The sequence below is a fragment of the Cebus imitator genome, unplaced genomic scaffold (assembly GCF_001604975.1).
Source record: "Cebus imitator isolate Cc_AM_T3 unplaced genomic scaffold, Cebus_imitator-1.0 Scaffold254, whole genome shotgun sequence".
NCBI lineage: Eukaryota > Metazoa > Chordata > Mammalia > Primates > Cebidae > Cebus > Cebus imitator.
Window position 1 is genome coordinate 1083813 of NW_016107569.1, and position 19816 is coordinate 1103628.

At 43.5% G+C, this 19816-nt stretch overlaps 1 protein-coding gene and 1 pseudogene across 1 annotated transcript in view; both read right to left on the bottom strand.

Annotated features, from left to right (window-relative positions):
- ABL1 (ABL proto-oncogene 1, non-receptor tyrosine kinase) overlaps positions 1-19816 on the bottom strand; it is a 161061-nt gene that overhangs the window by 59050 nt on the left and 82195 nt on the right. The gene's annotated exons all lie outside the window — the stretch shown is intronic.
- Positions 17679-19816, bottom strand: part of LOC108282995 — a 10751-nt pseudogene continuing 8613 nt past the window's right edge.

A 19816-nucleotide genomic window follows, 5' to 3' on the forward strand; every position in this document is an offset into this window, starting at 1 on the left:
AAAAAAAAAAAAAAAAAAAAAGGAAAAGAAAAAGGGGACCAGGTGCAGTGGCTCACGCCTGTAATCCCAATACTTTGGGAGGCTGAGGCAGGCAGATCACCTGAGGTCAGGAGTTCGAGACAGCCTGGCCAAGGTGGTGAAACCCTATCTCTATTGAAAATACAAAAATTAGCTAGGTGCAGGAGCACGCGCCTGTCATTCCAGCTACTCAGTAGGCTGAGGCAAGAGAATCACTTGAATGGAGCAGGGAGTGGAGGCACACAGGTTTCAGTGAGCCAAGATCCAGACTGGGACAGATAGAGACTCCACCTCAAAAAACAAACAAACAAACAAACAAATCTTTTGGCCAGGCGTGGTAGCTCATGCCTATAATCCCAGCACTTTGGGAGGCCCCGGGGGGTAGATCATTTGAGCTCAGGAGTTTGAGACCAGCCTGGGCAACACAGTGAAACCCCATCTCTACAAAATATACAAAAATTCGCTGGGCATGATGGCGTGCACCTATAATCCCAGCTACTCAGGAGGCTCAGTCAGGAGAATCACCTGAGCCCAGGAGGTGGAGGTTGCAGTGAACTGAGATTGCACTGACTCTGTCTCAAAAAATAAATACATGAGTAAATAATTAAATCTTTTTATTGTCATTTTAAGAATCTATTTTGGCCAGATTGCATTTCAGACAACTGTGACACAGACAGGCTATATAACTTGCCACTAGGTCACATACCAAGTTAGTGGCAGAGCAAGAAAAAACTCTATCTTCAAACTCCCTCTTTAAATCCTTTTCCCATTACATGACACCTACTAGGTACCCATGATTAAAAGCTGACAGACAAGTTGTAGGACAGTAGGCTGAAAAACTAAAATTTGTTGCAAACTATAGGTTTTAAATCTTAATTTTGCTGGTGGTGAAGAAACAACGAAACTCCAAATTCTTAAATCCAGTTACAATACTGTACCTAAGGTTTAAATATAAACAGAAATATTGCCAGGCGCAGTGGCTCACACCTGTAATCCCAGCACTTTGGGAAGCCAAGGAGGGCGGATCACGTCAGGTCGGGGGTTCGAGACCAGCCTGACCAACAGGGAGAAACCCCATCACTACTAAAAATACAAAACTAGCTAAACGTGGTGGCGCATGTCTGTAATTCCAGCTACTAGGAGGGCTGGGGCAGGAAAATTGCTTGAACTTGGGAGACGTAGGTTGTGGTGAGCTCAGAGCGTGTCATTGTGCTCCAGCCTGGGTAACCACGGTGAAAGTCCAGCTCCAAAAAAAAAAAACAAAACAAAACACAAGTATTATAAAGTAAAATGGTTTGGGATATGTTAAACTCTAAGTGCTTCAATTCAACTAAAGAGATTTTGCCCTGTTTTCATCAGATGTCTCTGTCCTTTTAACTTTTTAAATAAATGCGAAATAATTTTATTTTAAATCCCTATAAGTCTTGTTTGTTTGCTTTTAATCTGAGTACTGAAGATGAATATATCTATAAAACAAATCAAAAATAGCAATGTTATAGCTTTGTTGCAATCACAAATTGCGCTGTGAAAATCTTAAAGCCTTCAAATTATTATCTGTGTGATATGATTTATAATGAGGTAAACTCAGCCAAGTAGGAGCAACAGATAAAAGAAAAGTCCAAGCCCTGGTTATTGACAAGCTCCTTTTGTTTCAAGTTTTGTTAACTTTGAATTGGTGAACCAATGGTTAATTTTTTCCTCTCTCTCTCTCTCTAAGACTAAAAGAATCTGCGAAAGCAGCAGACCAGGCCTAGGAGATCACGTTACATTTGGGGGTGGGGGAAGAAGGCAGCTGGAAGGGAGTGTAGAGAGAAGGGCTAAAAGGGAAAGAAAACAAGTTGTCTAAACCTCCCCACAGTGTAAAACCCAGCAGGGATTAGGAGGTACGTGGAGGAGACGATGTTTATCCAAGTTATCTCTGGGGCAGTTGGAATTGGCTATAAAAGTATAGGCTCCTCTGGTATTAAGATCCTGTCAGCAGCCTAGAGCTGTACCCCGTGAAAGCAGAGTTCTTGGTAATTGTTACCAAGGCTTGAAACCCTAGAAATGAAACACTAAAGGGGAGTTAATGTTTATTTCTTCAAACCATTCAGTACCAATTTGTTTTGTTGTCAAGGTTTTCAACACACACAAAGGACAAATGTAACCAGAAGATTTCTTCCCTCCACTTGTTAGAAATGACTGTTGTCCTTAAAGGAGCCATGGGATCTCTAAACGGAAATGCTCTTTTTCTTTCTTAAAGTGACAGATGTGGCATATTAATCCAGAACCACATATTAACTGAACAAGAGCAGGGTAACCTTAGAGAAACTTCACTAAGTGGCACTGTGGGGATGGCAGGAAGGGGCTAGGTCAGTGGCCATGCAGCCACCTGAAAACAAAACAGCAAAGCAGAGTTTTGCTTCCAAAGGCAACCAGGTAAAAGCTGTCCTCCGTGTTTGCCACCCTCCTACCAGCTGGTGCATAAGATCTATATTCTTTACAGCAACACCAAAATCGAACTTAATGTCCGAGTTATTTTCACATTCCCTAAGTGTAGTGGTGAACTGTGTGTGTCAGCTTGACTAGGCCCCCAGGATGCCCAGATATTAAACATTATTTCCAGGCATGTCTGTGAGGGTGTTTCTAGAAGAGATTAGCATTGGAATGGTGAACTGCCTAAGAAGATGGCCTTCCCCAGTTTGGCCGGCATCCTCCAGTCCGTTGAAGGCCTGAATAGAACAAAACGGCAGAAAAAGGAAGGCTGGATTTCCCCTCTCTCTGCCTGACTGCTTGAGCTGGGACACGGATCTTCTCTTGCCCTTAGCACTCCCAGCTCTCAGACCTTCAGACTCAGATAAATCCATATCACTGGCCCTCAGCTCTCAGGCCTTCGAAACTACACCAGCAGCTTTCCTGGGTCTCCATTTGGCAGAGAGCAGACTGTGGGACTTCTTGGGCTCCATCATCTCATGAGCCAATACCTTATAATCAATCTCTTCAAAAGATACACATTTAGGATATCTATTCTGATAGCTAGACCCTATTGATTCCTGTGTCTGGAGAGAATTATAATATGCTAGGCAATAATCAGTCATATTTATAGTTATTTCATATGACAAATGTTCTGGTGTAATTCTAAAACAGTAAAATTAACCCTTCAATAACGCTTAGGCCAGCAATTGCATATCAAGTAGACTTTCTTTGATGAAAATGAACAGGAATCCCACACAGGATCATGCAAGCCCAACACTGGCCCTCAATATCTGTTTTCTTCTCTTGCCTTCAACCCCTAACTTTTAGGCCTTCACCCTTCAGTTGTAGATGGGACACATCACCCCAGAATAAAAACTGCATCTCCCAGCCTCTCTTGTGGCCAGGCACTGCCACACGACTAAGTGATGGTATGTGGGCAAACGTGATGTGGAAGACTTCTGCGTCAGGTTCTTCAAAGCAACAGGCATACACTCCCTTTCCTCTTTCTGGCATCCAATGCCTGCGAGGGGCCATGGCAGCTGGCATGGGCATTTTGGATCCTCAGGCAGAAGCAGTACCTTACAGAGTAATTGGGACAGGAGGTGTCTGACCCTGAGGAGCCATCAAGCCCATCCAGGACTGTGACTGTCAGCCTGTTACAGAGAGAAGCATCTCACTTGTTTGGACCGCTCCTAGTTGGGGTCTCTAACAGCCATTTAGTCCTCATGGTAATAACATTAAAAGGTCAGTTCTAACTTGCATAAACCTAAGAATTCCCCAAATCAAATCATTTGTTTTCTTTCTCCATTGAAAACTGTTAATAGAAGGGCAGGTGCTTGAAACAGTCCTAGAACCTTTAGAAAATTAAAGTGACCCAAATAATCCCTGTGAAACACACAGCCCAGTGTCCAGGTCCTAAAAACACTCAAATAATAAGCATTATTATGATTAACTCTTCCTTTCTATATACTCGCACTGGTGTAAGGAAGATAAAAATCCACATGTGCTATCATAGACCTGATAAAGAACTTGTACCCACAATACAGAGAACTCTAACCACTCAATAAGAAGACAGCACACAAACTTAACTAAAAAATAGGCAAAAGATTGGAATTGACAGCTTACCAAAGATGAAATACAAATAGCTAATAGGCACATAAAAAGACGTTCGGCATCATTAGTCATTCGAGAAGTGGAAACTAAAATCACAACGAGAAGCTGCTTCACACCCATTCCAACAGCTATAACCAAGAGACAGGCAGCCCCGGGTGCACTGGTGGGTGCCTACAGTGCCAGCTGCTAGGGAGGCTGAGGTGGGAGAATCACTTGAGCCCGGGAGTTTGAGGCCAGCCTTAACTAACATAGCAAGACCCTGTCTCAAAAAAAAAAGGGGTGGGGTGGGGTGGGGTAGGTGGGCAGACAAAACCAACTATTGGCAGGGATGTGGAGAAACTGGAACACTCATGCCAGTCATGGTGGCTCATACCTGTAACCCCAACACTTTGGGAGGCCGAGGCGGGCAGATCACCTGAGGTTGGGAATTTGAGAGCAGCCTGGAGAAACCCCATCTCTACTAAAAATACAAAAAATTAACCAGGTGTGGTGGCACATGCCTGTAAACCCAGCTACTCGGGAGGCTGAGGCACAATGGCTGAGGCAGGAGAATTGCTTGAACCCACAAGGCAGAGGTTCCGGTGAGTGGAGATCGCACCATTGCACTCCAGCCTAGGCAACAAGAGTAAAATTCCATCTCAAAAAAAGAAAGAAAGAAAGAAAGAAACTGGAACACTCACACATTGCTGGTGGGAATGAAAATGGTAGTCACTTTAGGAAATAGTTTGGCAGTTTCTTATAAAGTTAAATATAAACTTACCATAAGAACAATTCGGCCAGGTGCAGTGGCTCACCCTGTAATCACAACACTTTGAGAGGCCAAGGCGGGTGGATCACCTGAGGTCAGGAGTTTGAGACCAGCCTGACCAACACGGTGAAAACCGTCTTTACTACAAATATAAAATTAGCCGGGTGTGGTGGCACAAAAAAAGAAAAGAAAAGAAAGAGTCGGCTGGGTGCAGTGGCTCACACTTATAATCCCAGCACTTTGGGAGGCCGAAATGGGTAGATCATGAGGTCAGGAGTTTGAGACCAGTCCGGCCAACATAGTGAAACCACATCTTTACTAAAAAAAGAAAAATTAAGCCAGGTATGGTGGTGCGCTCTTGTAATCCCAGCTACTCGGGAGGCTGAGGCAGGAGAATCACATGAACTCGGGAGGTGAAGGTTGCAGTCAGCCAAGATTGCGCCATTGCATTCCAGCCTGGGTGACAATGTGACACTCCGTAAAAAAAAAAAAAAAGAAAAAGACTCAGCAATTCTACTTCTAGAAATCTACCCTAGAGACCCGAAAACACATATCCACACAAAGACTTACATGTGAATATATATAGCAGCATTGTTCATAACGACCAGAACTGGAAACAATCCAAATGTCCACCAACTAGTGAATGAATAAAGAAAATGTATATCCAAACAATGGAATAATATTCAGCGATAAAAAGGAACAAAGTACTGGGACGTGCTATAATACAGATCAACCTCAAAAGCATGCTGAGAAAAATACAGTCACAAAAGGTCATATATTGTATAAAACTTCATTTACATGAAACATAGAGAAAAGACAGATTTATAGAAAAGGCAAATGAGTGGTTGCCTGGGCTGGAGGTGGGGGCGGGACTGACTGCAAAGGGACAAAGGGATCTTTCGGGGATGCTGGAAATGTTCTAAAACTGGATTGTGGTTATAATGCACACTCTATAAATTTAGAAATTACTGAATTGAACATTAAAATGGTAAATTTTATGGCATATAAATTACACTTCAGTAAAACTGCTAATAGAAAAGAGGAAAAAGGAATATGTTATATGATTCTGACATCTTTTTCTTTTTTTTCTTCTTTTTGATACAGAGTCTCGCTCTGTCGCCCAGTCTGGAGTACAATGCGCACTCTCAGCTCACCGCAACTTCCGCCTCCCAGGTTCAAGCAATTCTCCTGCCTCAGCCTCTGGAGTAGCTGGGATTACAGGCGTGCGGCACCACGTCCAGCTAAGTTTTGTATTTTTAGTAGAGATGGGGTTTCACCATGTTGGCCAGGATGGTCTCTAACTCGTGACCTTGTGATATGCCTACCTCGGCCTCCCGAAGTGCTAGGATTACAGGCATGAGCCACCGTGCCCGGGTAGTTTTGTATTTTTAGTAGAGACGGGGTTTCACCATGTTGGTCAGGCTGGTATTGATCTCCTGACTTCAGGTGATCTGCCTACCTCGGCCTCCCGAAGTGCTAGGATTACAGGCATGAGCCACCGTGCTGGCCTCTTTTTTTTTTTTTTTTTTTCTGAGACAGGGTTTCGCTCTTGACACCCAGGCTGAAATGCAGTGGCACGATCTCAGCTCACCGCAACCTCCACCTCCTGGGTTCAAGCGATTCATTCTCCTGCCTCAGCCTTCTGAGTACCTGAGATTACAGGCGCCTGCCACCATACCTGGTTAATTTTTGTATTTTTAGTAGAGACGGGGTTTCACCATGTTGGTCAGGCTGGTCTTGAACTCCTGACCTCAGGTGATGGCCCACCTTGGCCTCCCAAAGTGTTGGGATTATAGGCGTGAGCCACTGTGCCCAGCCTTGATACCTTTCCCTAAGTGGATATCATACAAGTGACAAGACAAAGGCTTAGAAATGCACCCAGTGAGGGCTGCTCAGTTCCAAGCTGCAAACACAGAAAGACTGTGCTATATGTGTTGCTGGTTTTCAGCTTATTTACCAATGCTTCTAATGAGAGCCACATCTGGAAAGTCAGCCTGAAATGATTCCACCCAACTTCAATGCCTCTCCTCCCAATGCCCAGCACAATAAAACTTCTGCAAAGAATTGTGTGTGAGGGGAAGGTTGTTATATACGCAAATGAGATGATCAAGACTAGGTGGAAGCGGGGAGATGGAATGCAAGTTGACTCAAATAAAGACACCTGAGAAAGCCAGCAATCCAGTACAGTGAAGACGGTGAGGCACAGAAACACATCTCCCACTCACAGGAAGCACGTGGACACCATCACAAGTAATGACAGCTTTCCTACCTGCAGCCTTTGCAAAGGCACAAAGGGCTGCCATTTGTAGAGTTCCCAAATACATACCATGACCCCACCCGCATCTTATGGACAGTATAGTCCCAACTGTTACATCTCTCATGGAAACCAAGTATCATGGTAAATCGGTTAAGATCAAAATGTTAGCCGGGCGCGGTGGCTCATGCCTGTTCTAGCACTTTGGGAGGCCGAGGTGGGTGGATCACCTGAGGTTAGGAGTTCAAGACCAGCCTGGCCATCATGGTGAAACCCCATCTTAAAAAAAAAAAAAAAAAAAAAAAAAAAAATCAAAATGTTAAGAATTCAAAATCTACTGTAGGAAAATTTCTAGGTAGTAAACATTATATTTCCCAAGTGCTGAGAAAGAGAAGCAATCAATTAAATATTGGAATTAATTAATATTTCATGAGTTTGAAACTGGTGCGCTGCAGTGACTAAAGTCCAATAAGCAGACGTGACGAAAGACAGCATATGGAGAAGCCAGGCGTCCTCTGAAGCTGAGAGTCCACCAATGACCAAAACACACCTGGCCTAACATGGCCATAGCAGGGATGCCTGGAGAAGTAGAAGTCACACCAAAGTAGAAGCAGACATAGTTCCTGCTTAAAAAAAAAAAAAAAAAAAGTAGGTATTTTTCTTCACTTCCTGGTCTCATTTGGCTGGTTTAGCTCTCCTAAAATGCTTGACCTATCGGACATTTGGGAATTGCCCTTTCATTCAACAAACATTATAGGGCCAGCTGTGATGAAGGTGACAAAAAGGGATGAGGCAATTTCTGACCGGGGGAGAGGGAGAATCAGATACTTCTTTAGGTCAGAAAACTCAGTAATAAATATATGCACGATAGTTACAGGGGTCCAGAAGTGGTTAATTCAGCCTGCAGCTGTTAGGAAAGGGTTCCTGGGGGAGAACTCAGAAATGCAGACATAGTGGAAGAATCTTCTTTTTTATCACTTTCCTTTCAGAATTTAGAAATCAATTAAAAACATGTAAGTGACCCATACATATGTGCTGAATTGATTTTCCACAAAGGTGAAAGGGCAATTTAATGAAAAAAAGGCTACTCTGTTGAACAAATGGTGCCAGAACATCCGAAATCCCTATACCTGGCACCACATACAACGTTTAATGTGAAATGAGTTACAAGCCTAAAAGTTAAATTAAAACTTATAAAACTTCCAGAAAAAAAAATAATCTTTGTAAACTTGAGTTAGACAAAGATTCCTTAGTTACAAATACCAAATGCACGAACCTTAAGAGAAATCATTCATAAACTGAGTTTTTTTTTTTTAACGGAATTTCACTCTATTGCCCAGGCTGGAGTGCAGCAGCAGGATCTCGGCTCACTGCAACCTCTGCCTCCCGGGTTCAAGTAATTCTCCTGCTTTAGCCTCCCAAGTAGCTGGGACTACAAGCATGCGCCTCCATGCCCAGCTAATTTTTATATTTTCAGTACAGATGAGATTTTGCTATGTTGGCCAATCTGGTCTCAAACTCCTGGCCTCAAGTGATCCACCCTCCTCAGTCTCCCAAAGTGCTGGGATTACAAGGGTGAGCCACCCAGCCCGGCCAGATAAACTGAATTTCATCAAAATAAAAACGTCTGCTCTTCTAAAGATACTGTTAAGAGAATGCAGACAGCCAGGTGTGGTGGCTCACACCTGTAATCCCAACTTTTGGAGGCTGAGGCGGGTGGATCACAAGGTCAGGTGTTCAAGACCATCCCCGCCAACATGGTGAAACCCTGTCTCTACTAAAAATAAAAAATTAGCCAGGCGTGGTGGCGTGAACCTGTAATTCCAGCTACTCAGGAGGCTGAGGCAGGAGAATGCCTTGAACCTGGGAGGTGGACGTTGCAGTGAGCCGAGATCACGCCACCATACTCCAGCCTGGGCAACAGAGTGAGACTCTGTCTCAAGAACAAAAACAAAAACAAAAACAAAAAGAGAATGGAGACAAGTCACAGAACAAAGACCAAATGGAGCAACTGGTGTGAATGAATATGGTGTGAACTGCTGGTAGTAATGCAAAACAGTACCCTCACTTTGGAAAATAGTGTGGCAGTGTCTCATAAGTTAAGCATATACTTATATGACCGAGCAATGCCACTCCTAATTATTCACCAAAGAAAAATGAAAACCTGTGTCCACACCAAAACCTGTATGTGAGTGCTTACAGCAACTTCATTCATAATCACAAAAAACTGGAAACAACTCAAATGTCCTTCAGTGGATGGATGGTTAAATACACAGGGAACATTGTACAATGGAACACTACTCAGCAATAGAAGGGAATGAACCAATGATTACATGCAACGACACATATGGATCTTAATGCATTAGGACTCAAAAGGTTAGATACTTTATAATTCTACTTATACGACATTCTGTAATAAGCAAAATTCTAAGGACAGGAAAGTGAGCAGCAGTTGTCAGGGCTGGGGGGCGATGACTGAAAACAAAAGGAATGGAGGCCAGGCGCAGTGGCTCAGACCTGTAATCCCAGCGCTTTGGGAGGCCAAGGCAGGCAGATCACCTGAGGTCAGGAGTTCAAGACCAGCCTGACCAACATGGCGAAACCCCGTCTCTACTAAAAATACAAAAATTAGCCGGGCATGATGGCGTGCGCCTGCAATCCCAGTTACACGAGTGGCTAAGGCAGGAGAATCACTTGAACTTGGGAGGTGAAGGCTGCAGTGAGCCAAGATTGTGCCATTGCACCCCAGCCTAGGCAAAAAGAGCGAAACTCCGTCTCAAAAAACAAACAAACAAAACAAACAAACCAACCCAGTATTTTCCCAGGGAAAGGATTCTCGGAAAGTGGCAGAATAGGAAGCACCAGAATAGAAAGCTCCCCGCCTAAATGAATTTGCACCGGCAGCATCTGAATGACAGAACTGTTTTGGAGCTCTGGAGTTTCATCATTCCTTTCATCCTAATAGCCCCTAAAGTCTTAACTTGTTCCAGCATCAACCAAACATTCCAGAGTTTCATCTAAATCAGATCTGGGTGAGACTCAAGGCGCACTTCATCCTGAGGCAAATTCCCTCCAGCCACGAGTCTGTGAAATGAAGCAAGTTATCTATTTCCGAAACACAATAGTGGGACAGGAATAGGATAGACATTCCCATTGCAAAAGGGAGAAACAGGCAAGAAGAAAGGGGTAGCTGGTCTCAAGTAAGTCCAAAACCCAACAGGGCAAACAGCATTAAGTTAGAGAATCATCTTTTTGACTCTGTGCTTCCACCTTCTGAGCACACCAGTGGGGAGGGAGGCCAAGGTTTCAAGCAGCCCTGCCCCCATGGCTTTGTTGGGCTCAGGGCACACCGCAGCTCTCACGTATTCGAGTCCTGTGCCTGTAGCTGACCCAAGCTGGGGCTGCCACTGGTGGTGCTACAGTTCTAGGGTCTGCTGTAGCGGCCCCAACCCTGCAGCTCCACTAGGCATTGCTGTAGTGGGAGCGCTCTGTGATGGCCCCGCCCTGTGGCTTATGTCTGCCTGGGTCCCCACAATATCTGATATTGTCCAGGCACTCTGTGCACCTGCAGAGTTGGCACCACATAGATGCCTCCTAGGCTTGCCACTTGCACCCTCCAGAACAGCAGCATGAGCTGCACCTGGGCCTGCTTAAGCCACGGCTGGGTGACTGAGAGCCACTGGGCCAGAATGTGGTGGGCAGAGACCTGAGGTGGCATCGGACAGCAGATGCTGATTTCCCACAGGGCCTAGGGCCACTCTCTTGGGGCTTTCTCACAGATCTTTGAAATGGCCTCTGTGGGTCTCCCACTGTCTTGATGTATAGCACCGGGAATCTTTCTAGCCATGCGAATTCCTCTATCAAAGGGTCACTTGGCCACACCCTTGAATGTTTTTTTTTGTTGTTGTTGCTATTCTTTACTTGGCTAGGCTGTGAATTTTCCAAATCTTTATGTTCTGCTTCCCTTATAAATTATAAATTCTGTCTTTAAATCATTTCTCTTCTCTCTCATTTTACTGTATGCAGTTAAAAGAAGCCACATAGCACCTTTAATATTTGGCTTATTAATTTCTTTTGCCAGATATCCTGGCTCGTCACTTTTAAATTCTGCCTTCCATAAAGCCCTTGGGCATGGATACAATTCACCCAAGTTCTTCAAGTCTTTACATATAACAAGGATGGCCTTTAGTCAACTTCCGGTAATATATTCATCATTTCCAACGGGGACCTCATCAGAATGGCCTTTACGGTCTATACTTCTATCAACATTATAGTCACTACCAATGTGGTGATCACTAGGAAGTTCCATGGTTCTCTACAGTTCTCTTCTGAGCTCTCACCAGAATCACTCTCAATGCTCAGTTCAGAACACTACAGGCTTTTTCTAGCCTGCTCCTCCAAATTCTTCCAACCTCTGCTCATTACCCAGTTCCAAAGCCACTAATACATTTCCAGGTATTTGTTATAGCAACAGCCCAACTTCTTGGAGCTAATTTTCTATCTTAGTGTTCTGTGCTGCCATGACAAAAAGCCACAGACTGGATAATTTATAATGAGCAGAAATTTATTTTTCACAGTTCTGGAGGCTGGGAAGTCCTAGACAAGGAGCTTGCATCTGGCAAGGGTTCGTCATCCATGACAGAAGGGCAAAGAGGGTAAGAGGGACAGAAAAGGAGGTCAAATTCATCCTTTTTTGCTTTTTGTTTTTCAGACAGGGTGTCACTCTGTTGCCCAGGTTGGAGTGCAATGGCTCAATCTTGACTCACTACAACCTCCACCTCCTGGGCTCAAGCAATCTTCCCACTACCTTAGCCTCCTAAGCAGCTGGGACTACAGGCATGTGCCACCAGACCTGGCTAATTTTTGTATTTTCTGTAGAGACGTGGTTTTACCCAGGCTGGTCTTGAACTCCTGGCCTCAAGTGATCTGCCTCGGCCTCCCAAAGTGCTAGGATTAGAGGTGTGAGCCCAAATTCATCCTTTGATAAAGAACCTGTTCCTACAGTAACAAACCCACAGCACTAATCCATTCATAATGGTGGTGCCCCATGACCCAAACACTTCCTATTGGGTCCCACCTCCCAACACCACCACATTAGAGATCAAGTTTCCAACACATGAGCTTTGGGGGACACACTGAAACCACAGTAACATGGTAACCACAAAGAAATAACTATAAAGTATATACAAAAGTAAATAAGAAAGAAGCTTAAATGTTTTACTACAAAAAATCATCTACACAGAAAAAAAGACAGTAATGCAGGAAATGAGAGACCAGAAAGCTGTAAGGCATACAGAAAACAAAAGAGAAAAATGACAGAAGTGAATCCCTTTATCAGTCAGCCTTAAAAGGAAGGACATTCTGACATATGCTACAACATGAAAGACCTCAAGGACATACTAAGTGAAATCAGACAGTCACAAAAAGACAAATACGTACAATTCTACTTATATAAGGTACTAAGAGTAGTGAAATTCATAGAGACAGGAGGCAGAATGGTGGCTGCCAGGAGCTGGGGGAGGGGAAATGGAGATTTACTGCTTAATCAGTATAAAGCTAAACTCTGCAAGATGAAAAGGGTTCTGTAACCTCCGCCTCCCTGGTTCAACTGATTCTCCTGCCTCAGCCTCCCAAGTAGCTGTGACTACAGGTGTGCACCATTGTGCCCAATAAATTTTTCTATTTTTAGTAGAGACAGGGTTTCGCCACATTGACCTGGCTGGTCTCGAACTCCTGGCCTCAAGTGACCTTCCCATCTCATCCTCCCAAAGTGCTGGGATTACAGAAATGGGCCACCATGCCTGGTCTTTCCCTCTTGATTATTTCTACCCTGTGAGAGACTCAAAGTGGGATACAAACCAGAAAACAGCACTAACAAGTAGCTTTATCTACTGTCACCCAGAGTGGTAGAAATCCATGCTACATATGTCCTTCCACCTGTCTGGGAGAGCACTGGTAGCCATGCAGAGGCAGCTGTGGGTGATAGAGAGAAGTCATGCAGGAGGGCACGGTCGTGGGTTCCAGCAGGTTCTGCGAGTCTAGGCGAGGCACATCCTCACTCCGGCCTCACTCATCCGCAAAACAGAGACTGAAACAGATGGCTGCTCTGAGCTATCCTGGCTCCAAGTCTGTCACCTGATGTAAGGTCTCAGGTAAATTTTCCTCAGTTTCTTCTTGTCAAGGGCTTTCAGAAAATGACCACTGACAATTTGTTGACACAAAAATGTCTGTGAATCTACAGGCACCAGACTGACTTCCCCTTATATTCATAATCAAGCAACATTTTGCAAAAGGGATTTGGGAGCCCTTTGTGACAAGGAAGGACAAGGGGCAGGTCTCCAGCAAGTCATATGAAGAAACTGAACAGTCAGCCCGGGTTGGCTGTAACTGGGAAACCTGGCTTGTATCTCATTGCTTCCAGAGCAAATGAACAGGAAAACTTCAGGAAAAACAGTGCCCAGAGCCCTGGGTGTTCACCCTCCTGCCAGTAAGCTGCATAAAGAGGAGGGTGACTGCAATTGTCCTAAGGACTAAGAGCACCATTCAATTAATGCCGCAGCTTTCGCCTACTGAAGGTGACAAAACTGTCTCTGACTCTGCTTGGTTGCACATCACTGAAGGAATACTAGCTGCTAAGCCTGCTTAGTGTCTGCACTTCCGACTTCCTCTTCTCAAGAATAGGAAGGGGCATTTGGCAATATTCAACATCTGTCAAAACTGCAAATGCATTTACTGTTTGATATATAAAAGGAAATATATGTCATATAAGGAATATATGTCATTTCTGTGTGTGTGTGTGCATGCGCGCGTGTGCGTGTGGTGTCACTGTATCACTGTTTAAATAACAAAAGTGTCCATAATTAAGTTAAACTCCAGGTTGGCCTTCAAAATGGGATATATTTAGGACTAGATGGGAGTACATGAAACATTTCCAGAAGTATGCAGGTATCTTTTTAAAGAAGGACACAACTTTCAGATCCTCAATGTCATACATAAGCTTTTCTAAAACGGATCCTTCTGTGCACATCCCTGCCAGTTCTCCTTTCCTGATGCTGCTTTCAAAATCACCCACTCCCTCTCACACAGGAGAGGAATGCCCCTCATGTATCCCCATGGGTTTAATTAAACACTTCTGGGAACCAAATTACAGGCCAAGCTGAGAATACATCACTTCAGAGGGGAAGACTGGAAAGAAAAGCTGCAAAAGTGTCACTAGGAAATAAACATGGCCAGGCATGTTGGCTCACGCCTGTAATCCCAGAACTTTGGAAAGCCGAGGCAAATGGATCACTTGAGGTTGGGAGTGCATGACCAGCCTGGCCAACACGATGAAGCCCCGTCTTCACTAAAAATACAAAAAAGTAGCCAGACGTGGTGGTGCATGCCTATAGTCCCAGCTACTGGGGAGGCTGAGGCAGGAGAATTGCTTGAACCTGGATGGCACAGGTTGCAGTGGGCCGAGATCATGACACTGCACTACCGCAAGAAATAAACATAAAGTATTCCACAAACACTTATCAAGTACTTACTAAGAAATAGGTACTATCTTAGGCTCTAGGGTTATGACAAGTAAAATACAGGCAAAGTTCCTGCCTTTTCAGAGCTCACATTCTAGTGGGGGAAGTCAGATAACTAAAAGAACTATTTAATTATGAGCTATGTAAGAAGGTAACAATTGCTAGGGAGAAAAAAAACAGGTTCAGAGGAACGGGGATGCTGGGGTTGGGGGCTGGGAGCTCTAATTTTAAATAAGGTGATCAGGGGCTGGGTGTGGTGGCTCACACCTATAATTCCAGCACTTTGGGAGGCTGAGGCAGGAGGATCATTTGAGTCCAGGAGTTTGAGATAAGTCTGGGCAACATAGTGAGATCCCATCTCTACAAAAAAATTTTTTAATTAAAAAATAAAAATTAAATAATGATCAGAAGAGCCATCACCAAAGATGACACCTGAGCAAAGACCCAAAGGAGGTGAAGAGTGAACTATGGAGGAAGTGCCTTCCTGGCAGAGAGAACAGCAAGTGCAAAGGCCCTGGGGCAGGGAGGATGACTGGGGATTGTTCAAGCAAGAGCAAAGAGGCCAATGTGGAAGGAACAAAGTCAGCAACAAAGAGTGTAAAAGGAGGTAAGTCAGAGGGCATAGTGGGTGGGGAGACTGGGTGACTCCCCAGGAGCTGGGAAGGCACTGGAAGGTTTGTAACTGATGTGAGACAGACATATGACATTTAAAATGATTACTCTGGCTGCTGTAGGGAGAAGAGACTAACACCAGCAGAAGCAGGGACCCTGGCCAGGAGGCTAATGAAATCATCCAAGTGAGAGATGACAGTGGCTTGCGGACAAGCAGAGGTTGTGAAAAGTGGATACAACCTGGATAGATTCTGAAGTTGTAGTTACCTGAAAGTTTGGTGCAGGGTTTGAGAGGAAAAGAAGAGTCGGAGATCTCAAAGTTATTGGCCTGGGAAAGCAGAAACATGAAGCTACCTTGAACTGAACAAAGGAAGAAGTGACTATATCAGATTTGGAGACAAAACATGGAGTTCCGTTTCTTATTTTTATTTTATTTATTTATATTGAGAGAGTCTCACTCTGTTACCTAGGCTGGAGTGCAGTGGCGTGATCTCAGCTCACTGCAACCTCCACCTCCCAGGTTTAAGCAATTCTCCTGCCTCAGCCTCCCAAGTAGCTGGGATTACAGGGGTGTGCTACTATGCCAAGTTCATTTTTGTACTTTTAGTAGAGATGGGGTTTTGCCATGTTGGCCAGGCTGGTTTGGAACTCCTGACCTCAGGTGATCCGCCCGCCTCAGTCTCCCAAAGTGCTGGGATTACAGGTGTGGGCCACCATGCCCGGCCTGTCTGATTATTTTAATTTATAGTAAGACTTTAAAGTCAGGCAGAGTAGCTTATTTTGGCTACCCTAGATCCTTTGTTGCACATGCATTTTAGAATGAGCTGATTTATTTCTACTAAAAGACTGCTGGGATTTTTATTGGAGTGTGTTGTTTCTATAAATTATTTGTGATAGAAGTAACATTTAGACTTGTCCAATCCATAAATTTAGTGATCTCTTCATTAATGTAGGCCTTCTAATTCCTCTCCACGATATTCTGTAGTCTTCATTATGACAGTCTTGCACACCTGTTGCCAGATTTATCCTTAAGTATTTCTTATGCTACTGTAAATGTTACTCTGATTTCGATTTCCAATTGTTTGTTGCCGATATATATAAATATAACTGCTTTTGGTATATTCAATTAACATCTTGCAGCTTGCTAAATTCACTTATCAGTTGTAGTAGCTTTTTTGTAGATTTCATCAGATCTTTTACATAGGCAATCATGTCATCTGAGCATAAAGACAACTTCGCTTTTCCCTTTTCAATCTGGATGTCTTTTATTCCTTTGTCTAGCCGTACTGGACACACTGGAACCTCTAGTACAATGCTGTGTAGAAGTAGTGAGGCTGACGTCTTTTCCTCGCTTCTGATATTAGGGGTGAAAAGCATTTAGTCTTTTATCATGAAGTATGATATACGCTGAAGGTTGTTCATAGATGCCCTTCATCAGGTTGAGAAAATTCCCTTCCACTCCTAATTTGCCTATCAGAAACGGATATCAGATTTTACCAAATGCATTTTCTGCATCTATTGAGATGATCACAGGGATGTGTTGTTGATTTGCTAAACTGGGTTTGCTAAAATTTTAAGAGTCATGAGGGATGTTGGTCTAGTTTTCTGTTCCTGTAACGTCTTTGTCTGGTTTTGGTATCAGACTGACTTCATGGAATGAGATAGGAAGCGTTCATTATCTCCTTTTCTATTTTCTGGAAAGATTGTATAGAATTAATATTATTTCTTCCTTAAATCTTTGGTAGCATTCACCCATGGAGCAATCCAGGCCTAGAGTTTTCCTTGTGGGAAGGTTTTAAACTACAAACTCAATAACTTTAACAGATTTAGGTTTTTTTTTGTTTTTTTTTTTTTTTTTTTTTTTTTTGAGACGGAGTCTTGTTCTGTTGCCAGGCAGCTCACTGCAATCTCCGCCTCCTGGGTTCAAGTGATTCTTCTGCCTCAGCCTCCCGAGTAGCTGGGACCACAGGCGAGTGTCACCATGCCCAGCTAATTTTTGTATTTTTAGTAGAGACGGGGTTTCACCATGTTGGCCAGGATGGTCTCGATCTCTTGACCTTGTGATCCGCCTGCCTTGAGTGCTGGGATTATAGGCATGAGCCACTGCGCCCAGCCTAGATGGTTACTTCTTGAGTGAATTTTGGTAGTCTGTGTCACTCAAGGAATGTGTTTTAGATTGCTGATCAATATTCATTTATTACACTTTCAATATATTTAGAATCTGTGTGATGCCATCTCTTTCATTCTTGATATTACCATTATTGTCTTCCCTTTTTCCCCCTGATCAGTCTGGTTAGAGGTTTATTAGTTTTATTGTTCTCTCAAATAACTAGTTTTTGGTTTCATGATTTCTGTACTGTTTTTCTGTTTTCTGTTTCCTTGATTTCCACACTGGCTTTTTCTTCTGCTTAACTGAGGTTTCACTAGTCTTCATTTTTTTTCTAATGTCTTTTTTTGGGAGGGGTACCAAATTTCTTTATTTGAAGAAATGGTACAAAGAACTTAAGTGGATGTTTTGGAACAACTTATAGAAAAGGTAAAGGAAACTCCAATATGCATGTACTGCCTTGGTGACCAGGGAAGTCACCCTGTGGCTATGGGGAAATCAGCCTAAAGCTTAGCTTTCATTATCACTGTCTCCCAGGGTGTGCTTGTCAAAGAGATATTCTGCCAAGCCAGATTGGGGTGCTCCCATCTTGCCCAAGTTGGTCACGTGGTCACCCAATTCTTTGATGGATTTCACATGCTCATTCAGGTACTGTGTCTCAATGAAGTCACACAAATGGGGGTCATTTTTGTCAGTGGCCGGTTTGCACAGTTCCAGTAGTGACTGATTCACATTTTTTCCCCTAATGTAATGCACACTCCATCGCATTCAGCCGGCTCTCCCAGTCATCATGGTCTGGTTTCTGGATATCCTGAAGGAAGCTGTGGCCACCTCGCTGGTTCTGCATCGGCGTGTTCCCTCTCCTCGTGAGATTGGTGAAGAAAACACTTGGCAACGTTCTTGAAAGCCACATCATCGCGGTCAAAGTACTAAAACATGGACAGATAGGCATAGGAGGCGTAGAGCACCAGGTTGATCTGGCGGCTGATGGCGGCCTCTGAGTCCTGGTGGTAGTTCTGGCGCACCTGCGAAGGAGATGCGGTCGTGGCGGCGGCGGTGGCTGCGTGGCGCTGGAAAGGCCACAGGGGCCTTGGGACGGTCAGATGGTGCGGTGTGGAGGTGACAGACAGCTGGCTGTGGGCAGCCGGCCAGGGTGGGGACAAGCGCCGGGTTGCATCCAAGCAGTTGAAGAGGAAGCCGCAGCAACTCTCGACGAAGAACGTCTCTCTAATTTCTTAAAGTGGGACTCCAAGGTCATTAATATGGGACTTTTGTTCTTTTCTAATACAAACGCTCGACTTAAAATGGGGTTACATCCTGAAACACCCATCAGAAAATCGGAAAATGTAAATTGAGACGTCATAAGTCAGGGACGATCTGTACTATATAAATTTCCCTTTAGCTCCATCCCACAGATTTTATGTAGCACTTCACCTTCATTCAGTTCCAGATACTAACTTCACTTTTGATTTTTTTCTTTGACCCATGATTTATTTAAAACTATGTTATTTTCCAAATATTTGAAAGATCTTCCAGATACCTTTCTGTTATTAATTCTTCATTTAATTCCATGTGGCCAGAGATCATAATTTCTACAAATTGAATCGGCTTACATTTACTGAGGCTTGTTTCTTCTTCAAGACTGAGTCTCACTGTTGCCTAGGCTGGAGATGCGCAATCTTTCACTGCAACCTCCCTATCCCGGGTTCACGGAATTCTCCTGCCTCAGCCTCCTGAGTAGTTGGGATTACAGGCACCCACTAACGCACTCAGCTAATTTTTTTTGTGTTTTTAGTAGAGACAGTGTTTCACCATGTTGGCCAGGCTGGTCTTTAACTCCTGACCTCAGGTGATCCACCCGCCTTGGCCTCCCAAAGTGCTGGGATTACAGGTGTGAGCCACCATGCCCAGCCTACTGAGGCTTTTTAAATGGCCCAGAAAATTATTTGCCTTGGGAATAGTTCCATATGTACTTGAAAAGAATGTGTATGTATTCTGCTGTTTAGGGGCAAAATGTTTTATTGAACATCAATTAAATCAAGTCAGTTGGTTATACTGTCCAAATCTTCTATATCCTCGATTTTTTTGGTCTACTTATTCTATCAGTTTTTGAGATAGTTGTTAAAACCTTCAACTATAGACTTGTTTATTTCTCCTTGAAGAGTCTGTATTTTGAATCTCTGTTAATACATGCATAAATATTTAAGATTATGTCTTGATGAATTTATCCCTTTATTATTATGAAATAATTCTCCTTTATCCTTGGTGACATTTCATTTTAAAATATAGTTTGTTTAATATGCCACTAAGGTTTTCTTTTCATTAATGTTAACATATTAACATCTTTTTCCACTCCTTTAATTTTAACATATTTGTATTTTTATATTCAAAGTGGAATAACCATAGACAGCATATAAATGGGTCTTGCGTATTTATTCAATCTCACAATCTCCGCTTTTAATGAGGATTTTTTTTTTTTTTTTTTTTTTTTT